Source organism: Procambarus clarkii, chromosome 72 (assembly GCF_040958095.1).
Source record: "Procambarus clarkii isolate CNS0578487 chromosome 72, FALCON_Pclarkii_2.0, whole genome shotgun sequence".
NCBI lineage: Eukaryota > Metazoa > Arthropoda > Malacostraca > Decapoda > Cambaridae > Procambarus > Procambarus clarkii.
Window position 1 is genome coordinate 28,068,272 of NC_091221.1, and position 13,273 is coordinate 28,081,544.

Here is a 13,273-nt window from a genome sequence, read left to right on the forward strand (position 1 = left end):
CCATGGACTATCTCCTGTTATACAATGAAATACCACACTCTTATTATTCTATAACTCACTGACTATGCTCTGATATTTGTTCTTCAAGTAAAAATATATATATTTTTGCCTTAATTAGGCCATAATCCAGAAAATTCCAGCCTATCGATCTTTATATTTAGGAAAACATCTAATAAATTTGGAAATTAATTTTTCGTTCGCCGACAGTTGCCTGTTACTATTTAACCCTCCATGCTTTAATGTCGCTGGTCACTGTGACTTTCCCTGGATTTATATAGGTTTTGTAGTAGCATTTAGTCAGACTACAGTAATTTAACTAATGGGAAACCTCTATAGTTGTCGTAAATTAATAATAATCATTTATCAAATAATAAATTAGCAAACATATGCAACATTTTATGTTACGACTTTTCGGGTAGGCCGTTCTGTTTGTTTACAACCCCAATGGTTCAAAATACACAATACTTTTAATATATAAGTGACTAAGTATGCTCTAATATATGGTCCTCAATGAAAATTATCGTTTTTTTTTTTGTTAATTTGGCCATAATGAATAAGAATCCTTTCTGTTGATCTTTATATTAAGAAAAACATCTAAACAAATTGGTATTGTGTTTTCGTTCAGCTAAAGTTTCCAGATACTATTTCCTAGTTATCAATTAATGTAGGTGGTTATTTTAATTCGCGGCTACCAGGGGCTTTCTCCCATTATACAATATAAATGTACTCACTAACTATTCTCTGGTATCTGTTCTTCAAGTAAAATTACCTATTTTTTTGTTTAATTAGTCCATAATTCATAAAATTCCTTCAGGTCGATCTTTATATATAGAAAAACATCTAATCAATTTGGAATTTAATTTTTCGTTCACCTACAGTTACCAGCTACTATTTCATTGTTATATTTTATGTCGCTGGTCATTACAATTTTCCAAGAATTTAAACAGCTAAACAGCAAGTAGCACCTTGTTAGAGTACAGGAATTTACCTATGGAGAACCTCGATAGCTGCCGAAAATTATTAATGATTATATATGGAATTTAAAATAATGAATTATATACCATTTCTTATGTTACGTCTTTGGCGGGTAGGCGGTTCTGCGGGTTTACAACCGAATTGTTTAAAAATCACACTATTTTAAATGTATGAGTCACTAGTATGCTCTGATATATGTTCTGCAATGAAAATAAAGATTGTTTTGTTGTTAATTACTCCATAAATGAGTAATGTGTTAATTCAGTCTAAAATCTTTTTGCAACGTTTATATGCGATATACGTAGCTGGAAACTACCTAATATTTAAAAATAATAGTTACAACATTCTATTAATATATAATGTTGAAATAAATATCACACAAAGTCTGTGTATCTGTTTTTAGATGTCTTATAAATTTTCATTTAAAATAGTATTAATGATTTTTATGAATCTTGAGTAAAAATTATGTTAATTATTATTAATCTAATTGTTATTATTTTAAGTAAAAGAATTGCAAGTATTCGAATAACCACGGGGTCTCTGTTTGTGTATGAATGCACGGATTTGTTTTTGTTATGAGATGGACGCCTTAGAAAGCATGGTGTAGGCCACCTGTGGCTCGCATCCGATCCCACGATCGTCGTCGCCCCTAAATCAACACAACAGGTATTTAGTATTTATGATTATAATAAGTAATATTTATTTTATAATAATATTGCAGCAGGTGGTGTAGTGGTAGGACACTCGCCTGGCGTTCCGCGAGCGCTGTCATGGGTTCGTATCCTGGCCGGGGAGGATTTACTGGGCACAATTCCTTAACTGTAGCCTCTGTTTAACGCAACAGTAAAATGTGTACTTGGTTGTAACAACGATTCTTCGCGGCGGGGATCGTATTCCAGGGACCTGCCCGAAACGCTATGCGTACTAGTGGCTGTACAAGAATGTAACAACTCTTGTATATATCTCAGGTTAGGGGCTAGGCATTTACACTCTTAGGTCAGCAAACTAGCTAGAAGGTTAGACCATTAGACTCCACTGGTCAATCGGGGCCCTGCATGACTCAGCTTATCCTAACCTAGCCCAGCTTAAACTATCTTAGCATAATTCATTCTAGCTGTGCATAGTGCTTGCACAGCCTTGCTTATCCTAGTTTACCTCTTCCTAGCCTACCGTAGCCAAGCCTATCCCAGTATACCCTTACCTAGTCTTGCCTAGCCTAACCCTTCCTTGCTTTTAAACATGACCAGTCCTTCCTACCCTAGCCAAGCCCTGACCAGCTTAGCCAAGCCAATCCCTGCCTAGATTTAGCATAGCCTTGCCTTTTTATTAATATATAGAGGGTACCACCTCTGGTTGAGTTTGTAGGAACCCTCCACTTATAGGGTTGAGGGTTCCATATATATATATATATATATATATATATATATATATATATATATATATATATATATATATATATATATATATATATATATATATATATATATATATATATATATGTATATCACGAAAATAAACACGTGATTAAGAATGTGACAATGTCAGACCACGAAGGAAAAATGAAACAGGAAATTTCCTTAAGTACTTTCATATATTAAATACATCTTCAGAAGGTCCTTCACCTTCTGAAGATGTATTTAATATACGAAAGTACTTAAGGAAATTTCCTGTTTCATTTTTCCTTCGTGGTCTGACATTGTCATATATATATATATATATATATATATATATGCAACAATGATCACAAAAACACTGATCCAAGTATGCAGAATAACCACATATGAAAAATAGAAAATGCTTAACGCGTTTTCGGCTAATTCGCCTTCATCAGAGCAAAGTAGAAATCAAATTTTCAAATAAAATCAAATAGATTTCTACTTTGCTCTGATGAAGGCGAATTAGCCGAAAACGCGTTAAGCATTTTCTATTTTTCATATGTGGTTATTCTGCATATATATATATATATATATATATATATATATATATATATATATATATATATATATACATATATATATATATATATATATATATATATATATATATATATATATATATATATATATATATAATATATAATATATATTATTATATAAATATTTTATTATATATATAATTATAATATATATATATATATATATATATATATATATATATATATATATATATATATATATATATATATATATATATATATGTCGTACCTAGTAGCCAGAACTCACTTCTCAGCCTACTATTCAAGGCCCGATTTGCCTAATAAGCCAAGTTTTCCTGAATTAATATATTTACTATAATTTTTTTCTTATGAAATGATAAAGCAACCCTTTTCTCTATGTATGAGGTCAATTTTTTTTTATTGGAGTTAAAATTAACGTAGATATATGACCGAACCTAACCAACCCTACCTAACCTAACCTAACCTATATTTATAGGTAAGGTTAGGTTAGGTAGCCAAAAAAAGCTAGGTTCGGTTAGGTTAGGTAGATTAGGTAGACGAAAAAACATTAATTCATGAAAACTTGGCTTATTAGGCAAATCGGGCCTTGAATAGTAGGCTGAGAAGTGCGTTCTGGCTATTAGGTACGACATATATATATATATATATATATATATATATATATATATATATATATATATATATATATATATATATATATATATATATATATATATATATATATAATATAAATAATGTGTGTGTAAACATGCCACGTGTGTGTAAATCTCAAAAATTAACACTTGATGAAAAATGTGACAGTGTCAGACCACGGAGGAAGAATTGAAACAAGAATTTCCTTAGGTACTTTCATATATTAATACATCTTCAGAAGGAATAATTTTTTATATAAATTAAATTAAAAAAATCATTCCTCCATGGTCTGACACTCATATATATATATATATATATATATATATATGTCGTACCTAGTAGCCAGAATGCACTTCTCAGCCTACTATGCAAGGCCCGATTTGCCTAATAAGCAAAGTTTTCTTGAATTAATATATTTTCTCTATTTTTTTTCTTATGAAATGATAAAGTTACCCATTTCATTATGTATGAGGTCACTTTCTTTTTATTGGAGTTAAAATTAACGTAGATATATGACCGAACCTAACCAACCCTACCTAACCTAACCTACCCTATCTCTATAGGCTAGGTTAGGTTAGGTAGCCAAAAAAGTTAGGTTAGGTTAGGTTAGGTAGGTTAGGTAGTCGAAAAACAATTAATTCATGAAAACCTGGCTTATTAGGCAAATTGGGCCTTGCATATTAGGCTGAGAAGTGTGTTCTGGCTACTAGGTACGACATATATATATATATATATATATATATATATATATAATGTGTGTGTGTGTGTGTACTCACCTAGTTGTGCTTGCGGTGGTTGAGCTCTGGCTCTTTGTCCCGTATGTATGTATTCATATATATGTATATATATATATATATATATATATATATATATATATATATATATATATATATATATATTTATATATATATATATATATATATATATATATATATATATGTCGTACCTAGTAGCCAGAACACACTTCTCAGCCTACTATGCAAGGCCCGATTTGCCTAATAAGCCAAGTTTTCATGAAATATTTGTTTTTCGACTACCTAACCTACCTAACCTAACCTAACCTAACTTTTTCGGCTACCTAACCGAACCTAACCTATTGAGATAGGTTAGGTTAGGTTAGGTAGGGTTGGTTAGGTTCGGTCATATATCTACGTTAATTTTAATTCCAATAACAAAAAATTGACCTCATACATAGTGAAAAGGGTAGCTTTATCATTTCATAAGAAAAATATTATAGAAAATATATTAATTCAGGAAAACTTGGCTTATTAGGCAAATCGGGCCTTGCATAGTAGGTTGAGAAGTGAGTTCTGGCTACTAGGTACGACATATATATATATATATATATATATATATATATATATATATATATATATATATATGACAATGTCAGACCACGGAGGAAAAATGAAACAGGAAATTTCCTTAAGTACTTTCGTATATTAAATACATCTTCAGAAGATGTATTTAATATACGAAAGTACTTAAGGAAATTTCCTGTTTCATTTTTCCTCCGTGGTCTGACATTGTCACATTCTTAATCACGTGTTTATTTTCGTGATATACACACATATATATATATATATATATATATATTTATATATATATATATATATATATATATATATATATATATATATATATATATATATATATATATATATTATATATCCTGCCTGAAATGCTGCGTGTACTAGTGGCTTTACAAGATAGTTCTTATAAAGATAGCATTTTGTGGTTATTCTCTATATCTGGTTCACCTAACAGTAAATAAGTACCTGGGAGTTAGACAGCTGCTATGGGCTGCTTCCTAGGGATGTGTGTGTGTGTTTGTATTCATGTTGAATTTTACAAAGTAGGAAGAGATGTTTGTAAAAAAAAAAAAATCAAATATTTTTGAAAGTATAAGTAGATTTGATATTTTTCTTTAATTGTTTATGTCTGCTGTCTCGCCTCCTTTATAAAATGGCATCATTCTTGCTTTTTTAAGGATATCAGGAAAAGTAAGGCACTCCAGAGATTTGTTAACTCCTTCCTAGTGTTGCCCAGCCGAGCCCAGCCTAGACAAGGCAGGCTGGGCATCCTAGCCTCACGCAGCTTAGCCCCAACCTACATGTAGCATCCCAGTCCATCTTAAGTGATCATTACCTTACTGGCTGTGTTTTCTCTTCAGCCATGAATGTAATGTGGTGGAACATAAGCAGATACATATCAGGTCTTAGAGAATCTGTACTTCATACATTTCTTAATAATGTCTCACAAATATTTAAATAATTAAAAAAAATTGTATAATAATTTCATATTATTCTTGCAATTTATTTTTGCATTTTTTTATACAAAATTTACATTTTAAAAGATTACCTCTATTTTTAGATTGATGACTTGAAGACTACAGTGCCATCCACAGCAAATCATGGTCTTAAAATATCTCCTAGCAATGACGAGACCAATTTTCACAGAGATCAAATTTTTGCTAAGCAGTAGTCACAGGTAAATATATATTATATATATAATATTATATATATAAAATTAACTACTTCATTGCTCAAAGCACCTTTAGACATTCTGAGAGTTGTGCTATTTTCTTAATTAATTAATTAGGCTATATTTTAATGTTTTGTAATGTTTTCATTACTTTTTTTGTTTTGAAATATAAATTGTTGAGTTTTGAAACATTTTGACATTAACTATACCTGAATATTTATAAACAAAAAAATACCAGAACTATGTCTTTGACAATTGCACTAAGAAGTCTTTGCCAAAATCAGGTGCTCAGTGCAGTAGTTAAAAACTTAAAAGTTGTACCACTTCTGGTGCAAGATTAGGGACCCATAGAAGAAAATAAAGAGTACTCAGAGAAGGCCTTGAATAATAGGCAGGCTGTTTGTGTGTGTTTCGACGGTAAGCTTGCTGACACCATATGTAATTACCTAAGTGTAGTTACAGGATTAGAGCTACGCTCGTGGTGTCCCGTCTACCCAGCACTCTTTGTCACATAATGCTTTGAAACTACTGACGGTCTTGGCCGCCACCACCTTCTCACTTAACTTGTTCCAACCGTGTACCACTCTGTATGCGAAAGGAAATTTTTGTATATTTCTTTGGCATCTTTGTTTAGTTAGTTTAAATCTATGACCTTTTGTTCTTGAAGTTCCAGGTCTCGGGAAATCTTCCCTATCGATTTTATCAATTCCTGTTACTATTTTGTACATAGTGATTTTATCACCTCTTTTTGTTGTCTTCTAGTTTTGGCATATATAATGCCTCTGACCTCTCCACATAGCTCTTGCCCTTTAGTTCTGGGAGCCACTTAGTAGCATGTCTTTGCACCTTTTCCAGTTTGTTGATGTGCTTCTTAAGATATGGGCACCACACAACCGCTGCATATTCTAGGCTTGGCCGAACAAAACTCGTGAACAATTTCTTTAGTATTTCGCCATCCATGTATTTAAACGAAATTCTGAAGTTAGAAAGCGTGGCATAGGCTCCTCACACAACGTTCTTTATGTGGGCCTCAAGTGATAGTTTTGTATCTAGAATCAACCCTAGACCTCTTTCTTTTATCAGAATTATATAAAGATTTCTCACATAATTTGTAGGTTGTGTGGGATCAATGTTCTATTCCACATTCCATAACATGGCATTTATTCACATTAAATTTCATTTGCCAAGTGGTGCTCCATATATTTATTTTGTCCAGGTTTTCTTGAAGGGCATGACAATCATCTAAATTTTTTATCCATCCCATTATCTTAGCATCATCAGCAAACATGTTTATATAATTCTGTCTTCCTACTGGTAGATCATTTATGTAGACAATGAACATTTCTGGTGCATGTACTGTGGTACTCCACTTGTGACACTTCTCCAGTCCGATTGCCTCTGATTACTGCCCTCATTTTTCTATCAGTCAGAAAATTTTTCATCCATGTTAGAAGCTTACCTGTCACCCATCCAAAATTTTCTAGTTTCCAGAACAACCTCTTATGTGGAACTCTGTCGAAAGCTTTTTTTATGTCTAGATAGATGCAGTCGACCCAACTACCTTTTTCCTTTAAAATCTCTGTGGCTCAATCATAGAAACTGAGTAAATTCGATACACAGGATCTTCCAGATCGAAAACAATACTGTCTGTGTGATATTATATAATTTCTCTCCAGGTGTTCTACCCATTTAGTTTTTATTATTTTTTTCAATCTTTTCACTGTTACACTTGTCAATGATTCAGGTCTATAACTGAGAGGGGTGGGGTCTTCCCTGTTGCCACTTTTGTAGATTGAAACTATGTTAGCCTTTTTCCACATGTTTGCTATGACTCCTGTACACAGGGATGCCTGAAAGATCAGGTGAAGTGGAAGGCTGAGCTCAGATGCACATTCTCTCAGAACCCATGGTGAAACTCCATCTGGACCAACTGCTTTGTTCTTACTTAGCTCCTGTAGCATATTTTCCACTTCATCTCTAGACACCTCTATACGCTCTATGATGTTCTCAGAAATTCTTATTGTGTCTGGTTCTCTTAAGATTTCATTTTGTATAAACACACTTTGGAACTTTTGGTTTAATGTTTCATACATTGCATTATCATTTTCTGTGAATCTGTTTCCTATTTTCAACCTCTGGATATTATCCTTTACCTGCAATTTGTTGTTTATGAATTTGTAGAATAGGCCCAGTTCTGTTTTACATTTATCCATTATCCCTTTTTAAAAATTTCTTTCTGCCTCTCCCCTTACTGCTGTATAGTTGTTTCTCGCAGCTTTGTATCGCTGGTATGATTGGGGGTTCGGCTTCTATGTTGATACCTGCTTGATGGGGTTCTGCTCTTCTACTCCCCAAGCCCGGCCCGAGGCCAGGCTCGACTTGTGAGAGTTTGGTCCACCAGGCTGTTGCTTGGAGCGGCCCGCAGGGCCACATACCCACCACAGCCCGGCTGATCCGGAACTTCTCTTAGAAAACAGTCCAGTTTTCTCCTGAAGATGTCCACGGTTGTTCCGGCAATATTTCTTATAGTCGCTGGGAGGACGTTGAACAACCGCGGACCTCTGATGTTTATACAGTGCTCTCTGATTGTGCCTGTGGCACCTCTGCTCTTCACTGGTTCAATCTTGCATTTTTTTCCATATCGTTCACTCCAGTACGTTGTTATTTTACTGTGTAGATTTGGGACCTGGCCCTCCAGTATCTTCCATGTGTATATTATTTGGTATCTCTCTCGTCTCCTTTCTAGAGAGTACATTTGGAGAGCTTTGAGACGATCCCAATAATTTTGGTGTTTTATCTCGTCTATGCGTGCCGTATATGTTCTCTGTATTCCCTCTATTTCAGCAATCTCTCCTGCTCTGAAGGGGGAAGTGAATACTGAGCAGTACTCGAGACGGGACAACATAAGTGACTTGAAGAGTACAACCATTGTGATGGGATCCCTGGATTTGAAAGTTCTCATAATCCATCCGATCATTTTTCTGGCTGACGCAATATTTGCTTGGTTATGCTCCCTAAACATTAGATCGTCGGACATCATTATTCCCAAATCCTTGACATGCTGTTTTTCTACTATGGGAAGATTCGATTGTGTTTTGTACCCTGTATTATGTTTCAGATCTTCATTTTTGCTATACCTGAAATTTATCACTGTTAAACATCATGTTATTTTCTGCTGCCCAATCGAAAACTTTGTTGACATCTGCTTGTAGTTTTTCAATGTCTTTCATTCCATTTTTGTGTCTTTTGGTCTGTGGCCCTCTCTCAATTTCTGTTGAACCAATCCTGTTTTCTGGCCCTGCATCTCTGTTTTGGTATGAATGTCTGTGTGCCTTCATTGTATATTTTGCAAAATTTGGCATACATTTAATTTACTTCCCTGTCTAGCAACAAGTCTGCCTAATTACTTATTAAAAAAATTTTGAAGTTCCCCATAGTGACCTCTCTCTCTTGAAATCAAGTTTATCAACTGTTTCAATGTCCCCATTTTCTGTGTGTGTGTGTTTGGAGGCTAAGCTTGCTGATACCATGTGTGTGTGTTTGGAGGCTAAGCTTGCTGATACCGTTTGTGTGTGTGTGTGTGTGTTTAGAGGCTAAGCTTGCTGATACCATGTGTGTATTTGGAGGCTAAGCTTGCTGATACCATGTGTGTGTGTGTGTTTGGAGGCTAAGCTTGCTGATACCATGTGTGTGTGTTTGGAGGCTACGTTTGCTGATACCATGTGTCTATTTGGAGGCTAAGCCTGCTGATACCATTTGTGTGTGTGTGTTTGGAGGCTAAGCTTGCTGATACCATGTGTGTATTTGGAGGCTAAGCTTGCTGATACCATGTGTGTGTGTGTTTGGAGGCTAAGCTTGCTGATACCGTTTGTGTGTGTGTGTTTAGAGGCTAAGCTTGCTGATACCATGTGTGTATTTGGAGGCTAAGCTTGCTGATACCATGTGTGTGTGTGTATTTGGAGGCTAAGCTTGCTGATACCATGTGTGTGTGTGTGCTTAGAGGCTAAGCTTGCTGATACCATGTGTGTATTTGGTGGCTAAGCTTGCTGATACCATGTGTGTGTGTGTGTTTGGAGGCTAAGTTTGCTAACACCGTGTGTGTACTCGCCTATTTTTACTCACCTGTTTAAATAATAATAGGGGTGTGTACCACCTCTGGTGCAATTGTAGGGACCCACAGCCTTGAAGAAAATAAAGAGTATTCAGAGAAGACCTTGTGGATTCTCACTGAACACTAATCTTTTCTTCTCCTACCACCCCTCATATTTTGTTTTATGCTGTATTCTATTATATATCATATAAATACATAGCCAAATGGCAATATTTATTATGTTTATACAAAAAGAAGACATCCACTTTATTTTTTTTCTCTCCTTTGTTTCTATGTGGATTTTGTTGTGACTAATGATTCTCCTCCTTTCCCATCAACAGGTCTTCCTCACTGGGCTTGCTCGGCTTTTGTGTTACTGTGAGGGTGCCATCATCGTTTACCCTTCAAGACTGACTCATGCTGGCATTGCATTTGTGGACTTCCCTTCACAGTAAACAGTCCTTCTCCATATGATTATTGTCCAGGGCAAGCAGGGTGTGACTGCCATCTTGGAGAAGCAGGGTCTTTTAATATGAAGAATCTTCCATCTTCTCTACTTACGCCAGCTTGTGCCAGCCTTGCATTCTTGTTACTTCATGGCCCTTGGGCCTTTTTTATTTATTTTACATAATCAATTTTTTTATTAATACCCGTGTTTCACAGGAGATCCTTAACATTTTAAGCACAAATTGTATTGACTAATGTACGTCTTGTAACCTTTAAGACATAAATAGACAAGACATAGATAAATGAGTGAATAATACTGAGTGACTAGGTTAGGGCGAGGAACATAGTACATTTTCTGACTTTGGAAGAATGCCTACTGTTTTAGAAACCTTATTGCCATGATCATAATCGTATGGGTTAAAAAGCATTTGTTGTCACTCCTACACTGTGGCTTGTTGAGCTTGAAACCTTTGCTCCTTGTTCGTGTTACATCTGACCTTTTGAAAAAATTGTATGAATCAATATCCTCCAAATTGTTCAGTATTTTAAAGGTTTCGCTCTATTACTCTCTCATTTGCATATATCTAAGCATATAGATTAGATATAGATTTAGATTAGATTTTTTATTCAGGTAAAGGTACATACATTGCAAATGAGTTACAAAGGGAAAGACAATAACTAGAGTTCACTAGCTCTATTGGAAGAGAAACGTCTGCAAGACAAGTGTGGGCAAAAATTCAGGTAGCAGCGGCTCACAACGACCCCCAACGGCTTCATTTTGTATCTTCTCCAACTTGCCCATCCTACCTTTACCAAAACAAGAAATGACAGGTGCAGCATAATCAATAAGAAATCTTACAGTACTCAAGTACATCATTCGTAGCACTTGGACTCCCACTCCTTTCCAAAGCATGCAAAGGCCTTCAGAGGTTGTAATCTCTTCCGACATTGACTCAACAGTCTGTTCATCTCAGTTTCCAAACTCTCATGGGTATATCCAACATATATGCCTAAATATTTATATATATTAACTCTCTCTATATTTTTACCGTTTATTTCCAATATAATGGGCCTCCGACTTCTACATTCAAACTTTAGTTTTGTCTTCATTAACCACTAGTCCCATGTGGTGACACTGGTTTCCGAAATTGTCCAACACTGTTTGAACCTTTGAAATATCTTTGCCCTGAAACAAAATATCATCGGCATATATGATTGGAGTTACCCAATTTGACTATTTCTCAGATGCTATCTTATTCATTAGTACATTAAACAGGGTGAGACTCAACACTCCTCCCTGAGGTCTGCAGAGTTCTTGACCTTGATACCTTGAACCTTGAACCATACAACCTTGATAGCACACCTGAGCCTTCCTTTCCTGAAGATAATCCCCTATCCAGCGCAATAATCTCCCTTCAACACCAAGACCAGCTAATTCATATAAAATAACCTCTTTGTTGGCTTTATCAAAAGCTCCTTATAAATCAATAAAAATTCTATAATAATCATTATCATTAGCTAGACATTTAATAATACAGTCAGAGGTACTTTTTCCTCTGAGGAACCCGAAAAATTATTAGACAGCTGATCACTTATTATATACAAAAGTTTATTTAAAATGATCCTCTCCATCATTTTACAAAAACACGAGATTAAAGACACAGGTCTGTACTCTCCATTGGCTTTAGGGATAAGGATGATCATAGTTCTTTTTCATTTACTGGGAATTCTGCCCTCATTATAACTAATATTAAAGAGGTCTAACAGCGGGCTTTTCGTCATAATGGCAAGTTCATTAAGTATTTCATAAGTTACTCCATCCTCCCCAGGGGGCGGTAGATTTCCCAACTTTAATCGCCGTTATTAGTTCTTCTCTGGTAATACCTGTGCAAGTGACATCACCACTGTTACCTGCTGTAAGTATAAAATCCTTTCTTAGTTCTTTCCAAGACACCATTTGGTCACCACTTGGTCCGGGAGACATCTCCCGTCACGCAGGGTGCAGTTGCGCCTCCACAGATCTCCAGTATCATCTTTTGATACTGGTAATGGCTCGAAAAGGCCACCACTTACGGGCTATTCATGCCCGTGCCACCTCTTGGGTGGCTTAATCTTCATCAATCAATCAATTATCATGGCCACCATTTGGTCCGGGAGACATCTCCCGTCACGCAGGGTGCAGTCGCACCTCCACAGATCTCCAGTATCATCTATTGATACTGGTAATGGCTCAAAAGGGCCACCACTTACGGGCTATTCATGCCCGTGCCACCTTTTGGGTGGCTTAATCTTTATCAATCAATCTTTCCAAGAATCAAACGTTACAGCGGGTAATTAAATTTAGCAGTCTCCGTGGTGTAGTGGTAAGACACTCGCCTGGCGTTCCGCGAGCGCTATGTCATGGGTTCGTATCCTGGCCGGGGAGGATTTACTGGGCGCAATTCCTTAACTGTAGCCTCTGTTTAACGCAACAGTAAAATGTGTACTTGGATGAAAAAACGATTTTTCGCGGCAGGGGATCGTATTCCAGGGACCATAGGATTAAGGACTTGCCAGAAACGCTACGCGTACTAGTGGCTGTACAAGAATGTAACAACTCAAAATGAACTAAGTGTGGCAGCTTCCGCCCATTTACTTACGAGACCTTTTGCAATTCCTTACGGGTCAGGATATGCAACAAAATTATG

General features: G+C 35.6%; 1 long non-coding RNA gene across 1 annotated transcript; it reads left to right on the forward strand.

Annotated features, from left to right (window-relative positions):
- Positions 1-1,505: 1,505 nt before the first annotated feature.
- On the forward strand, positions 1,506-10,678 carry LOC138356503 (uncharacterized). The gene is made up of 3 exons (XR_011224485.1): positions 1,506-1,641; positions 5,939-6,055; positions 10,481-10,678. It is a non-coding gene; the product is annotated as an uncharacterized lncRNA (long non-coding RNA).
- Positions 10,679-13,273: the final 2,595 nt, after the last annotated feature.